Source organism: Muscardinus avellanarius, assembly GCF_963383645.1.
Source record: "Muscardinus avellanarius genome assembly, chromosome: 1".
Classification (NCBI taxonomy): domain Eukaryota; kingdom Metazoa; phylum Chordata; class Mammalia; order Rodentia; family Gliridae; genus Muscardinus; species Muscardinus avellanarius.
The window spans coordinates 135,736,783-135,754,741 of NC_137786.1; positions in this window are offsets into that span (position 1 = coordinate 135,736,783).

Consider the following 17,959-nt stretch of genomic DNA (forward strand, 5'->3'; position numbering starts at 1 on the left):
GTTTCTGTACAAAGGAAACAAGAGCATGGAGAGAAAGCCTACAAAATGGGAGAAAATCTTTGCTAGTTACTCTGGTTCTTTCCTCATTATGAAAGAGAGAAAACTAAAGCCCATGGAGTTGTAATGACTATTCTAAGGTTAGTAAATGCTAAAAACCAGACACATATCCAGGTCTTCTGATTCCAGTGCAAGAGAATAGAGTAAGGACCCTGGGTCACTAGAAAGCAGGATTTTCTACATCATGCCTCTTTCCCCTACTCCCAGCTTCAATGCTGGGTGTACTTAGCACTAATTACAGATCCAAAATAAGAACTTCTTTGCAGGTGGGCCATGGTATTCTATAGTCCTGAACATGGTCTCACAAATGGGCTGAGATGCGAATTCCTCATCCTACAGAGTGGTGCTTGAGACTGCCATGGACTTCCAGAAAGGTCACACCAGGCAGCAAGTAGGCCTCCCATTGATAGAACCCAGTGGACTTAGTGTCTTAGCAATGCTACCATACTCCAGATTTGCATGGCATGAAAGAGAATGGTGGCTAGCAACATCATTAGCCCTTCACTACTACTAAGCACTCATGCACTCATGGATGACCTCTCTCTCTCTCTCTCTCTCTCTCTCTCTCTCTCTTTCTTTCTCTCTCTCTCTCTCTCCCTCCTTTTCTTGAGAAGCTCTTTTAGAGCACCTTTCCTAGAGATACCACAGCAGTTTTCCTGTCCGTTGGACAAGGGCCTGGCTGTGGGATGCCCTCTTTATCATTTTTAGCAAAACCTCCCTCCTGTTTATCTTCTGTCTGTTCCTCACAGTCATCGTGTGGGATGCCTTCCTGCACTGGAGTCACCACACCCCATAGAGGGCTAGAGAACTAAAGAGCCTCTGGAGTGAGGACAGTCTGGGTTCAAATTCCAGCAGTGTCACCTTTCAGCTATGTACTCCAGTGCAAGCCATCTGTTTAGTCTCTGTTCATCACCTTTCCCCTGTATAAAATGGAAATTGACTTGAACTAAAACATGTATGTGAAATGTGTAGCAAAGTCCCCAGGACAAGTTCAGTCTCCAATATATAGTTAATACTGTTATCATGGTATATTTCATGGTAGCCATTATTATATGAATCCAGATTTTATCGGCACTTTCTATTCCACTCTTAACTTTAGAAAACATATCTAAAGCCAGGTGTGGTGGTTCATGCTTGTGGTCCCAGTATTCAGGAGGCTGAGACTGGAGGATCACAGTTCACGGACAGCCTCAGCTACTTGGTGAGGCCCTCCACAACATAGTGAGACCCTGTTTCAAAATAAAGAATAAAAAATAGAGCAGGAGGTGTAGCTCGGAGGTCAAATGCCCCTGGGTTCCATCCCCCAGACCCGCAAAAAAAAAGAAAGAAAGAAAGAAAGAAAACACATTTAAAAGTTTCCATAATACAATCTGACACAATAAAACATGACCACAGTGCTGGGTACAAAATATTCCTGCAAAGCAATAGTTTCTGTATTTCTCATCAAGTTTCTGTATTTAATACCAGGTAATATTTAAATTAAGAACTTCTTTGCAGGTGGGCCATGGTATTCTATAGTCCTGAACATGGTCTCACAAATGGGCTGAGATGCGAATTCCTCATCCTACACTCTTCCACCTAAATAAATCTAGAATGTGGCAATTTTTGCAGAAATGAATGACCTAACTTCTTCAAAAAAATAAATGGCAGCCAGGCATGGTGGCTCACACTTGTAATCCCAGCATTTGAGAGGTTGAGACAGGAGGATCATGGTTCAAGGACAGCCTCAGCTACTACTTAGGCCCTTTGCAACTCAGTGAGACCCTATTTCAAAATAAAGAATGGGCATGGTGGCTCAGGATTGTAATCTCTGTTTGGGAGGCAGAGACATGAGGATCACTCAAGTTCGAAGCCAGCCTTGCTGGCTTAGGAGACCATTTCCAAATTATATATATATATATTACATCTGGGAGTGTAGCCTGGAGGTAGAAAGGTTTCCAGGAACCCCAGTACCACCAAAATAAATAAATAAAGAAAGAAAGAATGAAAAATAGGGCCGGAGTGTAGGTAGAATGCCCCTGAGTTCCATACCTAGTACTGAAAAAAAAAAAAAAGGCATGTGGAGGGGAAATGCAGGGTACTATGTAACAAATCTAAGAAAAACTGCAAATCATGGGCCTTGTTTTGTTCCTGTCTTCAACATTCCAACCCTAGGAAGTCTCCTCTTCCTTTTTTCTTTCAAAAGTGAAAGAATTTTTTTAATTTAAGTTTTTTTTGGGTGCATTTTATTTTATTATTATTATTATTTTTTTTTTTATTTTTATTTTTTTGGTGGTACTGGGGTTCCCGGAAGCCTTTCTACCTCCAGGCTACACTCCCAGACCTATTTTTACATTTTTATTTGGAAACAGGGTCTCCTAAGCCAGCGCCCGCGGCTGGCTTCGAACCTGCGCGATCCTCCTGTCTCAGCCTCCCAAGCGCGGGGATTACAAGCGTGCGCCACCAGGCCCGGCTGGGTGCATTTTAGTCATACATCTTAATGGGATAAAAGACTTGTGGAGATATACATGCACACATAACCCAATTAGCCCTTAACCGATTCCCTCCCCATCCCTCCTTCCCATGCTTGGCTTAGTGATTGACTTTGATATGTTTGTTTATGTGCTTTAGAGAGTTTCCCTCTTCCCCCCTCCCATCCCCTCAGTTAGGTGTCCTTATTTGCTCCTCTATAGGATTTCCTACTTCATCTAGAGTTCCTCCTGTTACCCATTTCTCCCTAGTCTTCACATATTAGGGAAAGTATCTGATTTCTTATTTTTTGTGACTGACTAATCTCACTTAGCATAATATCCTCCAGTTCAACCATCTGCAGCTGGAGCCTGGAGATGAGGCCTCAGATTGAGAATGACTCAGGGAAGAATGTCAGCTCCGAGAGCCACCTCCTTACTGGCCCTTGTTCCCTAAAGTTCCAGCTCCCCCTGATCCAGAAGCTGAGGAGCCTATGAGACCTAAAGGGGTCCCTAGGATACTGATCCATAGTCCAGAATGGGGAGCTACCAGGACTCTGTAGGTTCCTCTGAAGGGCCAGAGCTGCAACCAGAAAAAGTGGAGGGTTCGGGCTGGACTCACACAGGAGAGGCTGGAGCTTCCCTGCAAGGTTCACACTGATCACACCCATCTCTTGCCATGCTCCCCAAGATGTGCCTCAAAACACCTGGAACAACATGATCATCCAGCACAATTAAGGTCACTACACTTAGCCAACTGAAAATCCCATTTTTACAGATAAGGCAAATTTATTCAGATTCATGCATGGACTTTAATTAGAACAGATAGTCTTAGCCATACAATAAAATAAAAAATTGATGATTCAGTGACAACTAATCGTTTGTAAGAAGTAACAGATGCCCTTACAATGAGGATATAGTTTTAAAGCACATTTAACTAACTGAATAATGTATTGTAATGATCATGTTTATATTTCTAAATATGTTTTAATAAATTTATAATAAAATTTTTCCTCTGAGGATGCCAAGAAGGTTCACTTAATTGGTGATGAAGTTAACAGTTAATACAGGACTGGGTACAAGCTGTGCATGCACACACAACAAGCACATGTGCACAAGCTGTCCACACACACACACACACACACACACACACACATGCACATGCATACACACGCACACACATCACCTCTGGCGTCAGAGTCCAGTAGAGGGAAATACCTGTACCTATGGGGTTTAGAGGTGGAGAGCAGGGCTATTGTGAGATGTTTACAGACCACAGACACTCACCTTGGTTTGTGACTTAAAGTACATGAGATTACTGATGAGCAAACTGGAAGTGGGGGAAGAATGATTATTTAAATCCCTAGAGTATTGAACAAAAGCTATTTGTACAGGCTACTGAAAAAAATGCCTCTGTAATCCAGAGATGGGGCAAGAAATAACCTCCCAACCTGAGAACCAGCTAGCCAAGGAGGTCTCTAAGCAGGGTCCATATGGTAAAAGACATGATCAAGGAGAGTCCCAGCAATCCTGCTTCAGGTCCCAGTAGAGTAACCACACCTACATGCCTGTCAGGAAGAACTAGACTATTAGACAAAAGAACAAAAGGACACTTCATGGGCACTGGGCCAGAGGGTGAGGAGATTACTGAGCACTGTCTACAACCAATAACTCTTGACAATCTGCTGAAAGATCCAGGGAGGCTCTCATCTTCCAGCCAGGGAACCCTGATAGGAACTTGATATATGTGTGTGTGTGTGTGTGTGTGTGTGTGGTGTGTGTGTGTGTGTGTGTGTGTGTGTGTGTATACACACACACACAGATAGATATATATATATACATACACAGACATACACACATATGTTTCTGTGTGTATAATATGTATATGTATACATATATATGATATACACCCACATACATATATATATATTATAATATACAATATGTAACACATATATATTGTATACATATGTGTATATGTATGTGTGTGTGTGTGTGTGTGTGTGTGTGTGTGTGTTTGTATGTGTGTGTGTGTTTGTATTTCCGAGGCTGGCCTCAAATTCCTAGACTCAAGTGATCCTCCTGCTTCAGTCTTTCAGGTATCTGGGACTATAGGTTTGTGTCACTGCACCTGATTCTCTGCTCTCTTAAAAACTCAAGCAAATACAAACTCGTTAATTTTGTAAGTTTTATGATGACTTCAATCATAACTAATTAAAATACAAGTTCAGTTCTGGTCATTTGATAAAAGAATATCAGATTCTATTGCACTCCAAAGTCTTGTCATTTCTTTTAAGGTAAACCAAAATCCTTATTGCTATCATTTGAGTATGGTTAAGTGTGTCTCCCAAGGGATCATACGGTGAAATTTAATTCTTATTGTGAGGTTGAAGAAGGTAGCAATTCCATCTGATTATGGTGTTTAGAGCAGGAGCCTTTGGAAGGTGATTATGATTAGATAGGCCATTGGAAAAGAGACCCATGATTAAATTCTGGTCATTTTATGAGAAGGAGAGAAATCAGAAGAGATACATATTCCCTGTCTCTTCATATATGATGCCCTGCAACATCTTGAAACTCTGCCAGCAAGAAGATCATCAGCAGATGTGGGCCCTCCATTCTTGACAAGAACCATGAGCTCAAATAAACCTCTTTTATTTATAAATTACCCAAACTGTGGTATTGTTCCATTGGCAACAGAAAACAAGTTGCTTGTTTTCTTGCTTGCCTTTGCTTACAAAGATCCAAGGTCACCTGTCCTAGGTTGTTGGTCCTCAATCTATAGCCAGTCTCTGCTAACAGTCTATCTGTGTACCTTGTCTGACTCTCACATTTCACAGGGGTGGGTGGACCTGAATCTGCGATGGGTCACATGTGTATCCTTTGGCTTGTTTCTCCCTGGCTCTGAAGACAACTGGTGAAACACTCTTGGCACAAGAATGAACAGATTCTTGAAGGAAGATATTAAGTTGGCTCAGATTTCCCATTTCCATGCCAAGCTATCACACTTGCATAGCCAGGAACACTTGAATTTTTAATGGAACTACTTCTTGACAGTGAAAGATATATTTTGTGTTGTTATCTCAAAACCACAATTCACAGAGATCCCCAGGAAGAAGGAAATTGGCCCCAAGCTGTATTCCATACCCACTGAAGATTCCACCATGCCTTAGTTATATTGTTGGCACCCCCTGCACAGGCTCACAGAATCCTTGGCTTTCTTAGCCAGCTAATGTTTATTTATTTATTCATTTATTTATTTGTGGTGCTGGAGATTGAACCCAGGGCCTCATAAATGTGAGGCAAGCACACTGTCACCAGTCTAGATTCCCAGCCCCTAGCTAAAGTGCATTAAGCCAAGAGAAAGCTGAGACTGGGAGACTAGGGAAGAGCAGTATACGCTGAGTGCTCCTTGTGTACCAGGCACACACAGGGACCTGATATCACCATCCTCAGGTGTGAGATGAGGCTCTGAAGCTCAGAGAGGTCAAGTCACTGGCCCAAGGTCATGAGTGGCTGGACCATAGCTGAGCTGGTAGAGGGCCAGGAGAGGGGGAAGGCAGAAGCCCAGTGACAGGGAAGCAGATGCAGTTGTGGGATTGGTGGGATGGGAAGATAACGAAGCTAAGACCCTCTGATCCCTGGGACCCTCGCAGAATTCCTGCAGTTGAGTGTACTACCACTGCACAAAGTATGGAGATTTGTTTACTTTTATATACTGAATTCATTATCAAAACCTCCATACATACCCAAAAGTACAGAGAATAGTGAAGAATGCTAAATTTAACTCTTGTGTAGCTACATCCCAGCTTCAAAGTATTCTGCTTCTACCTGTCTCATTTAATCTACTGACTCAACTTGCCCATAGATTTTAAAGCAAATTCCAGGCATTATAATTGTCTCATACTTCTATATGCATTTTTAATAAATAAACATTTTAGCTCAGAACTACAATTTTATAATTATAACTGACAAAATTCCTCCAGATTCAACTAATACTGGATTTATGTTTAAAATTTTTCTCCATAGCCAAACTATGGAACCAGCCAAGATGTCCATCAACAGATGAATGAATTACAAAACTGTGGGATATGTACAGAATGGAATTTTACTCAGCCATAAGTAAAAACACAATTACACTGGTATATCTTTCCCATTCTCTTTTTGTGCTTGGTGCTGAGGGTGGGGATACAATAACCATCAGTGTTTACTAATCCCTTGTCACTTATTTTCCAGTTTGTTTGAGAACATGTACTTCAATGGTTCAGCTCTGGTCAGTATAATAAAATACCTAAGATAATCAACTTACAAAGAGAAAAGTTGTATTTAGGCTTATGTTTGGAGGTTCCATATCATGATTGGTTGACCCTATTGCTTTGTAGTCTGTGGAAAGGCTCATCATGGTGGGAGAGCATGTAGGAACAAAACTGCTTATCTCATGGCCACAACTAAAGAAAAACTTGTGTTTCACAGTCCTTTTATTTTTAAAATTTATTTATTTATTTATTTATTTATTTATTTATTATTGGTGCATTGTAGTCATACATCTGAATGGAGAACAAGATGGTAGAGGCATACATGCACACATCCCTCATTTAGCCCTTCCTCAATTCCTACCCTATTCCCTCTCCCCTTCCTCCTTCTTATGTTTGGCTTAGTGATTGACTTTCATATGTTTGTGAATGTACATCATGTACATTAGGGAATTTCCTTTCTAAAAACAGTTCCACAATGACCTAAATAACTCTCATCAGTCTCCACCTCCTAAGGCTCTACCACTTCCCAAATAGTGAGACTCTGGGGACTATGCTTTTAATACACAGATATTTGGGGGAACCTTAATCTCAGAACTATAACAACTCCCATTATTTCCTCTCCCCTTTTCTCGTTCCATCACCCCTGCTCCTAGGAATACATAGGTCAATGAAGTGATGCCATGTAATCTTTTTGCTTTTCATTTAACATTTTTTACATAATTATAGATTCATGTGAAATTGAGAGAAATATACATATAGATCCTTTTACCTTTCATCCAGTTTCCTCCAGTGGTAACATCATGCAAAACCATAGTGGACTATCAGAATCAGAACAATGACATTGATACAGAAAATATACATAGTCAATTGTTTACCTCAAGAATATGTTGCTCTTTGATAGGCACATTCACTTTCCTCTGGTTCTTCCTCCACCTTTCCTTGATCCATTTCTATTATTTTACTATTTCAATAATGTTATATAAATAGAATCAACTAGTGTGTTTTAGGTATAATTCCCTGATGATTCATTTACACTGTTGTATCAGTAACTTGCTCTTTTGGTCGTGGTGATGAGGAGGACTGGGGATTGAATCCAGGACCTGCTCCATGCTAGGCAAACTCTCTACCATTGAGCTATACTGCAGCCCAGTTTGTTTATTTTAATTGCTGAATTATATCTCATTTTAAAATTATTATAGATTATTTAACTATTCACTTGTTGAAGAGTATTTGGACTATTTCCACTTTTTTACTTCTATGAATAAAGTTGCTATAATATTTATATACAGGTTTTTGTATAGCCATAGATTTTTGCTTTTCTGCAAAAAAGACCCAGGGCTGCAATTTCTGGACTGTGTGTGTGTTGCTTGTCTGTTTATTGAGTCATTGCCAAGCTATTTTCCAGAGAGGATACACGTCTGATATATGAGTGATATATCAAATATATCATATATATCAAATATATCATATATATCAAATATATCAAATATATATCAAATATATGCATATTTGCCTGCATTCATATTGTCAATATTTTTTAGTTTTGGAACATTCTTGTAGGTGTTAGTTATTATTGTTATTGTTAGTTATTGTTCATTAATAATTATATTTATTGTAGTGTTAGTTTGCATTTCTTGGTGACAATGCTGGAGATGTTTTCATTTACTTACTCACCAGCTGTATATTCATTTTAGAGACCATTGGCCAGTTTTCTAATTGGATTGATTGTTGTTAGAATTTTGAGTTTTGAGAATTCACTGTATCGCACTCCACCAATATAATGGGATGGTGGTACTACTCTGAGTGGTGGTGAAATCCTGACTTTCCACTAGCTTCCTCTGATACCACTCAATGAGGAGGGAAGGGGTTTTTCTAGGAGTTCACTTGTTGTGAACTCCTAGAAAAAGTACCATTTTCTAGATGTTCTCCAGCAACACTGTTGTCCAACAAGGGTAATGGTCTCCTTTTCCCACCCAGTCAACTTCCTCTGACAGCCTGGTGGAGTAAGTGGTAAGGGCTGGGTATCTCATCACAGCATGAGCTCACGCAAAGGGAAAACCATAGCACTCCACTTAACTTTTGCTGGCTTCAGTAAGGAGGGAACATAATTTTTTTTCTGTGGTGTTTGGCTGAAGTATCAATAGTTACTGTTAACCTTTTCTTTCCTATTCTGTCCTTTTCCTGGTCATCAAGCTAGCAAGAGAAGGCTTTTGTTGGGAGTATTTTGACCCTTTTGCTGTATCTATTGTTGTTTCTGGGCTACTGGCCTCTCTTTAAATTTTTTATTGATGCATTGTAGTCATATATCTTCTTTAATTTTTTTATTGGTGCACTATAGTCATACATCTTAATGAGGTACAAGATGATGGAGGCATACATGTACACATCACCTAATTAGCCCTTACCCAATTCCCACCCCATTCCCTCCTCCTCTCTCCTCATGTTTGGCTAAGTGATTGACTTTTATATGTTTGTTAATGTACATCATGTATACTTGAGAATTTTCCTCTTCCCTTCTCCCATCCTCCTCAATTAGGTTGCCTTATTTGTTGATCTGTAGCATCTCTTTCTTTTTAGAGTTTCTCCTATGACCCTTTTTCTCCCTAGCTTCTGCATATTAGGGAGAGCATCTGATTTCTTATTTTTGTGTGTGTGACTAATTTGTGACTGAAAGAAATAAAGGATGCTGGCTTCTTTATATTTAAATCTATATAAGATCCATATTACAAACTTTGGTATTGTTACATGGATCTCAATCCTTCAAATTGGCTTGACCTCCTATGTGTGCCTTTTAGGGTCTTCTATTTTTTTTTTAAAGAAAATGTATATATGAGAACATAAGGCTACTTAACTAAGGAGATGGGGAAGAGGGAAATCCTCTAATGTACATTCACAAAAATATCAAAGTTAGTCACTAAGCCAAATATAAGACAGAGGGAGGGGGAAAATGGGGAAGGGCTGAGTGATGTGTGCATGTATGCCTCTACAATCTCATACCCCATTAAGGTATGTCATTACACTGCACAAATAAGAAAAATATATTGAGAGTTCTTAGTAGTGCTTAGAAGGAAGCACATGGAAAAGTACTTTCATCCCTTCATAGAAGCCAAAGTCCACAGTGGCACATGATTTGCTGCCACATAATCAAAATTGCCCCATAAGGGCTGGCCAGTCTGTCTCTTCCTGGTGCTGGGGCCAAGGGTAGTGTGGCTCCTTCCACTTTACTAACCAACTATTTCTAAACCAACAGAATAAATTTTTCTTCTTAAGGTGATTTTTAAAACTTGAGGAGTTAGGTGAAATCTCAAGGTAGTTTTGATTTGCAAAGCTAGGAAGAAAATGGGTCATAGGAGGAACTCTAGACAAAGAAGGGGCTACTACAGATGAGAAAATAAGATGTCCTGAGGGAATGGGAGGGGGAATGAGGGAAATTCTCTAATTTTCATGATGTACATTAACAAACATATCAAAGTCAATCACTAAGTCAAAGTCAAATATGAAAAGGAGGAAGGGGGATGGAATGGGGAGGGGATTGGATAAGGGCTAATTGGGTGATGTGTGCATGTATGCTTCCACCATCTTGTATTCCATTAAGATGTATGACTTCAATGCACCAATAAAATTTTAAAAATTGAGAATATTAATTTTATAGTTATCGTAAAGTTGCAACGATAGTACAGAGAATGTTTATATTTCCTGTATCCAATTTGTCAGAACTCACAGGTATACCATTAGGAACCAAACTTTAGACTTTATTTGGATTTCATCAGTATCTCCTTTTGGTGCCTGGGTTCAGTCTAGGATCCCATACATTTGTGTTTAGAATCTGTTATTTTAAAAAGGTTGGTGAGGTCTTGGAAGAGCTTCCAAGGGTTGCCTGATGCAGAAGCTTATTAAAGATGATTGTAAGGGGTCCAGGTAAAAGTAGCTGCTCACTTCTTATTTTCAGATTGAACAGGGCATGTCACTTAAGGAGAATAAAAGAACAAATTTAACTTCCATAAGATATATTTAGGTTCTATAGTGAAAAAACAATCTATCCTAAATGAGAGCTGACCAAGGCCCTAGGGGAGATGATCAGAGCAGTTTCTGAAGTTTTCTCTCTTGGAGAATATTCGTATGAAATAAAAAGTAATTTCTTTAGAGACGGGAGAACGGACCAATGACCAATCTTGGCCCGCGTCTGAGTCCAAATTGCAGAAGCAATGAGAACAGACAAACAGGATATGCAGAATAACTGACAGTTTGGAAAGTTTATTCCAATGCATTTTCTGTAAAGAAGGCCAACATGGTGCCTATTCAAAAGAAACTTTTGGATTCAATTTGGAGAAAATATGCAAATTGAAACTGTGATAAACATAAATAGATCTCTGACCTATGATTTTTGGGGGATTGAGGAAGCCCATCTGGCCACCTGGAAACCTCATCTTGACAGGCGTAGTCCCACACAAAGAGCTCCAGACCATAGTAATCTGCTTCTTCCTATTGAATAACTCTTTCCTGAGAGCTGAGCTGTAGGATAGGAGCCTATGACAAACTTTTCCAAGGTAATTTCATGGAAACCATGAACTCTCCAACACTTTCCCTAAAGGCCTAAGAATTAGAAATTGTTTGGGTAATTGTTATATTCCTCTATTTTAAAACTCAGTCCTAAGACCCAAGTGGGTCTGGACTAATGGCTTCCTTAGGTGACTTCCTCACTATGAAATGGGACAGGTTCCCAGCTGTGGGGGTTTATCTCACAGTACCGTTTTGCTGCAGGACATTGGGAGAGAAGCTATAAGTCACATCCCTAAAAGTAAGAGGGTCTAAGTCAGGCATGGTGGTATATGCCTGTATTCCCAGTCCATGGGAAACTAAGACAGGAGGATTCCAGGTTGCTCAGGCCAGTCTCAGCAACTTAATGCGACCCTCTTTCAAACAAAAAATAAAAGGTTAGGGATGGAGCTCAGAAGTAGAATGCCACCGGGTTCCAATTCCAGTGCCACACACACACACACACACACACACACACACACACACACACATGCACACGCACACGCACACACACACAAAAGTAGGAGGAGGAGCCAGATGTCGTGGCCTATGCTTGTAATCCCAGCATTCTGGAGGCAGAGAACTGCTATTTGGATAGTGGTTCACGGACAGCCTCAGCTACTTGGTGAGGCCCTTCACAACTCAGTGAGACCCTATTTCAAAAAGAAAAAGACTAAAAAAAAAAAAAAAAAAAAAATCTAGGGCTAGGGTTGTAGCTCAGAAGTACAGTGTCCTGGGTTATGTTCCTCTCACTGAAAAGAAAAAAAAGTGGGAGGAAGGTTAGAGTTGAGTCCATGTCAGAAGATGATGTGCTCGCAGGACAACTGGCAGCTTTGATGCCAAAAATGGAGGTTGGAAGAACGTCTTAAATGTGGCAGGTTCTGTTTCACCAGGCAAGGACAGACCTGTGGATTCTACTGTGGAGACACATTTTTTTTTTTCACAAGAGAGGTACAATTTTCTGATGATCAAATAAAATAGTCTATTTCAGCGATCCCAGTAAAGAGCAGGAGATGAATTGAAGGAGATATTGGAGATGACACTCACGAATTCAATGCAGAGAAGCTACCCTTCTCTGAGATTCTATGATGATTTTTGTTTGAAATGACATGAGCTAAAGTAGGTTCAACCTGTTTCAAATAACACTGGGCATGAACTGGGAAAAAAATGTAGTATTAAACCACCCCAGGTACTTCTCAGCTCATCTCTTTGTCCCCAGGAAGTACCTCATTGACTCATATTTCCAGAGATAATTAACTGTTCCTATGATCTCATCCAGTGGTTTTCTCCATGTAATGAAATCATTGATGAACTTTTGGTCAAATGTGGATACTGTTTCTCACCCCTAGAGCTACGGAGTCAGAATCTCTCAGATTAGGGCCAAGGGTATAATTTTGTAAATCTCTGTAGAAGAGCCCATTTCATTGAGAGCGAGGAACACATTGGTCATCTTACCTCTCCCGTCTGCAAGACTACACAGTGGTGCTCCCAAGGTTGCTGCTGCACTGTCTTTGCAAATGGTCCCGTCTTTGTCTTCCATAACTTGTGCACCTTCAGTACCATGGAACTGTCAAATAAATGCCAGAAGCATGGTATTCTAAAAAGATTTAGTTGAACAAGAAATGATCAGTAAGGCTGAATGCAGCCATGGGTCAGAGAGAAAGGAAGCTAGAGGGGCAGTGGATGAAGTAAAGACAGGAAAAGTGCAAGGTTTAATTCTGCTTTGGGCTCTGCATTAACTTAACTCAAATCTGGAGAAAATTCACGTACCTGTTCAAAGCAAGTTTGCACTGAACTCAAACAATCAAACTCAGTTTATCTCATGACATGATATTTTGTAAATTAACAAACAAGTGTGGCCTCTGTATGGAGAAAAGAACTCTCTGACTTTAGAAACTGTTCCCCATGAGGACCCACATTCTGACTTTGGAGTCTGGGTATGGCTGTCAACAAATGTTTATTTTGGGCTTAAGACTTCATGGAGCAGAAAACCAGCCTTCACTCAAATGAAAGTTGGAGAGACTGATAGAAATTAATTGGAGAAGCTGAAAAACACAGCCTGATACATCAATTCTGGCAAGTTGTAAGCCTGTAGTTAAAGGCCTTATTGGAAAGACCAGAGAAAAATTGTTTATGAAGGTTGCTCAGGTGTCAAATTATTCAAATATGGGTTCTAGATACATTCCCAGAGGCTGCTGACTCTGAGAAGGGATGGCATGTGAGTTCAGCACTTTGCTCTAATAGGGAAACTAAATTCTGATTTTAACAGTTCACAAGATGAGCAGTCACCTTGCTATACCAGGATTTTGCATTTCTTTCCAGTTTGTGACACCTTGCTTTTCTTAAAATTTGTATCTAGAGACGTTATTCCATGTTTTATTAATACTCATTGTAAAAAGGCTTGCTGCACAACTTTTATGCTCTATTTCAGCACTCTGAAAGCTGGCATAACAAGCTTACATTCTGAAACTGCTCTGGTTATCTGGTGGCTCCCATGTAGGCTGCAGGCTTGTCACCTTTGAGAACAGCTACTACGGTGGGTGTGGCCTCCCCCTACCCCAGCCTGAAAGAAGATGGCAGACTCTGGTGTCCTCATTTGAGTGTCGAGTTACATGGTTTGTCAGAGCCCACCTTCAGTGCTGTTCCTGCTCACCTTGAGACACACCCATCTGCCAGCTGTTCCTGCACAACATGCTCCACTGAGGACATGCACATTGGGGTTGGGCCTCCTCTCAGGTGTGCTGCTGGAGCCAGCAAGAGTTTAGGGCCCACTCAGGAGAGTATAGGCTGAGAAGAGGATTCTGATGAGGCAGCTCTAGAGCTTAGGGATTAGGATATGTGCAAGAAGAGGAATGTGGGAATCAAAGTCTGGACAAAATCTCCCAGGGCAGGTCTCTGATCTCAGGGATAAAAGTCACCACCCTGGGCAGTCTCTTCTCCCTGCAGTTCTAGCTAAGTCAAAAATATATTGAGTGGCCCATGGACTGTTGCCAAGATACCTGCTTTTACAGATGGATACAGAGAGGGCTCTGTCTCCAGGGAGGTGGGCACAAGGCAGTTTTGCTATTTCTGAGCATTCATTGTAGGTGTGAGAGCTGAGGAGAGGAGGGGGACAGCCAACCACCTGGGGCAAGAGGAGCTCAGCCTCAGGGCAGACAACAGGAATATGAGGCATAGAGAGGGTGAGGTTTGCCTGTCATGGAAGCTCCTGGGATCCATGCTCCTAACCCTACTGCTCACACCCATGTTGATATTTTTAACATCAGTGTCTTCTCATAGGCCAGGGATCTGCAGAATGAGCCCCTCACTCTTTCTCTTGGGACCTTGGGATAACACCATGTTCTGGGTGGATAGAGAAGACAAGGTAGCCTTCATGTCTCTCCCTGGGTTGTGGGTCCAACACCAACACCTGTCCAGCCTGGGGCAGAGGCCAGAAAGGCCACATGGAGTCAGAAGGGGGATTCTGGTGCCCATTTGTGGCTGGTGTAGATATAAGAGCACTGGAATCAGAAATCCTTGGTCTGAGTAACAGCTCTGTCTCCCACAGGCTCTCTGTGCCTCCATGTGCTTGTCTATAGAAATGGGTGTAACAACACCAACCAGTCATTCAACACAAGGCTGGTGCCTTGTGTGTCCCAAACATAGAGACACCACTGTGAATGGGGGACAAAGACTCTTACCCCATGCTGTGTGCATCCCATGGGTACTACAACACTCACTTTCAGCCAGTCACTCACATACTGCTCTCACACACTCATCCAGTAATATAAATTTTTCCTAATATACTCATGTACTCACCCACTTTCCCACTCACACACACTCAGCCAAAAATTTATACACCCCACCACCGGTAAACAGAGTTGTCTAATCACATATACATGCTCACTCAATAATTCACATATGACACACTCACATACTAACACACACTCACACTCACAAACTCACTGATACACTCACATCCATGCCCTCAGACACACACTCACACTCACACACTTATTAATGCACTTGTCCACTCATTCATTCACCCTGACCTACACCAACTTGCACACACTCAGCACACTAACACAGTCACATTCCACTCTCTTCTTGCTCCTCCTCCACCCAGAGCCTTGGGGAACAAGCTATGGTGAGAACAACACAGAGGAGCACTCAGATTTTGGTTCTTGGGACGTTTATCTACTTCATCAAACTGCAGGACAGTTAAGCAGGAAAGCCTAAAGGTCACCCAGACAATGCAGGCGAACTTGGGGCTTACTTCTAAGTGTGACTCATGTTGCTGGTGAGGCCTCGGAGGGTCTCTGGAAGGCATTTGTGTGTATGACCTCGGTTGGGGTTTTGTTTGGGATTTGTTCTATCTTCCTAGTTACAGACACATTTAGAGCTGTGCACATTTCTCCAGACAGTGATGGTTTAAAAGGAAGATTTTTTTCTTATTTATTGACTGATTTACTGGCTCTGATGACAGAGGAATGAGGAAAGAACCTTGGAATAGGCAGGGAAGGTTCAAGAAGATGGCTGCAGGGTGTATTACTGAAGCAGAGAGATGTCTCTGTGTCTTTTGGGCCTTCTAAGCAGGCAGGGCCCAACAAATGACTCCACCCAGTGGGAAAGAGTAGAAGAAAGAGTCTTAGCTCAGCCAGGCCAGCATTGTTTCCCTGGGACACATGGTTATCTGACAGCTGGAGATGCCCTCTCTTCTGTAAGGGCCATGGAAGAGGACACAGGTGCTTGAGCTATGCTGAGCCTCATGGGCCAGGGTCTGCTGTTCAGAGCTGAGTGCAGCAAGGCAGAGGGTATGGTGCATTTTGGCAGCTTCTACTTCTGAGACTGAGGAAAGTGAACAAGACTAGGGGCTGTTCTGCTAGCAAGGTGAGGAGGGAGCAGGTACCAAGAAGATGGCGACATGGCCTTTTGGGCTTTAAAATGTGGTTTGTCACCTATGAGGTAGAGCAGGAAGTCCAGTGTGAAGTTAAACCATTGATCCATGGTTAATGAGCCGTCTCCAGATCTCTAGATCAGAAAGCCCCAAGCTAACCACAGTCCTGAATCCCACTTGTACCCCATGTTGTTGGATCACATGTTCCTGCTGTAGGTGTGAAAAAGGAGGTGTTGGCAGCTCCCCTCTTTCTACTTCAGCATTCACAAAGGTGTGAAAATTGTAGAAAACCCAACATCAATGTTTCCTCTCCACTATCATGACCATTTGAACCTCTACATATTTCTCCCTTGCTCAGGGAGAGGTCATAATTATAATGAGAAAGAAACTGGCACATCTGAATCCATACCATGCAGCATGCATTGTATAAACCAGATGCCTGCTTTTTAAAATTTATATGTGGAACATATTGAAAATTGAATACATTTAGACTGTGCTTGGTACACTCTCCTCCCCACCTCCATTCCCCTTCCCTCCTCCCCAAAATAAGTGTCCAGGCTAGTCATGTTATATTCATACTTTTACACATATTCAGATGTAGCTGCTCCATTCATCAACCTCAGCCTTCTTCCTCTCCTATCCTTCCATTATAGCTTTGCTGAAGTTTCCCCTCAATTATCTGGAGTCCCTCTTGTGTCCCCAATGCTCCCTAGTTTGGGCATATTAGAGAAAACATATGTCCCTTCTCATTCTGTGCTTGGCTGATCTCACTTAACATAATGTTCTCCGAATAATTCCATCTTCTTGCAAATGACATGATTTTGTTCTTTTTTTTAATAGCTGTAAAGTGAGTTTCTTGCAAACAGCATATATTTGGATTATGTTTCTTAATCCACATTGCCAGTCTATATCTTTTGATTGGTGAGTTATGTCCTTTGACATTCAGAGTTATTATTGAAATATGAATTTTGTTTCCTGTCATTTTGTGTTCTATCTTATGTTTGGTATAACTTCATCTCTTCTCTGGTTCTGAAATTTCTTTCTTTTTTCTTTATGCTTGATTTCTCTAAGTATTTTCTCTAGTGTTAGCTTTGTATTCATTAATTTTTTGAGATTCTGCTTATCTTGAAACACTTTTGTTTCACCATCAATTTGAATAATAACTTTGCTGCATATAGTAATTTTGGTTGGAAATTGTTTACTTCCAGGTTCTGGATCACATCATACCAGTCTCTCCTGGCATTCATGAATTGGGCTGTATTTTCTGGAGTGATTTTTATTGTTTTTCCCCTAAATGTCACCCATCCTTTGGTTCTCACTGCTTTTAAGATTCTTTCCTTGGCCTCTATGTTGGCAATTTTGATTATTATATGGTGTGGGGAGGTCCTTCTTTGATCTTGTCTTAATGTCTTAATGGTGTTCTGTATGTCTCCTGAATGTGTAAGCCCAAGTTTCTTTCCATGTTTGGGAAATTCTCTGAGATTATTTCTCTAAAGAAATTATGATACCCTTGGTCTGTGCCTCCAACCCTTCTTCAATGCTTTTTATCCATAAATTAGGACGTTTCATGTTGTCCTGTAGTTTTTAGATGTTTAGGTTTTGTTGCTGTAATGACTTTTGTATGCTGTTGACTGTGCTTTCAGTTTTGAATGAACTGTCTTGTGACAGTAATATTTTGTTTTCCATTTCATCTAATATTCCTGAATTTCTTCCTATTGCTGTCTTCATTTCATTTATTGACTCTTTGATTTCATTTCAGACCTCTTTCTGATTCTTTCTTAGTGTCT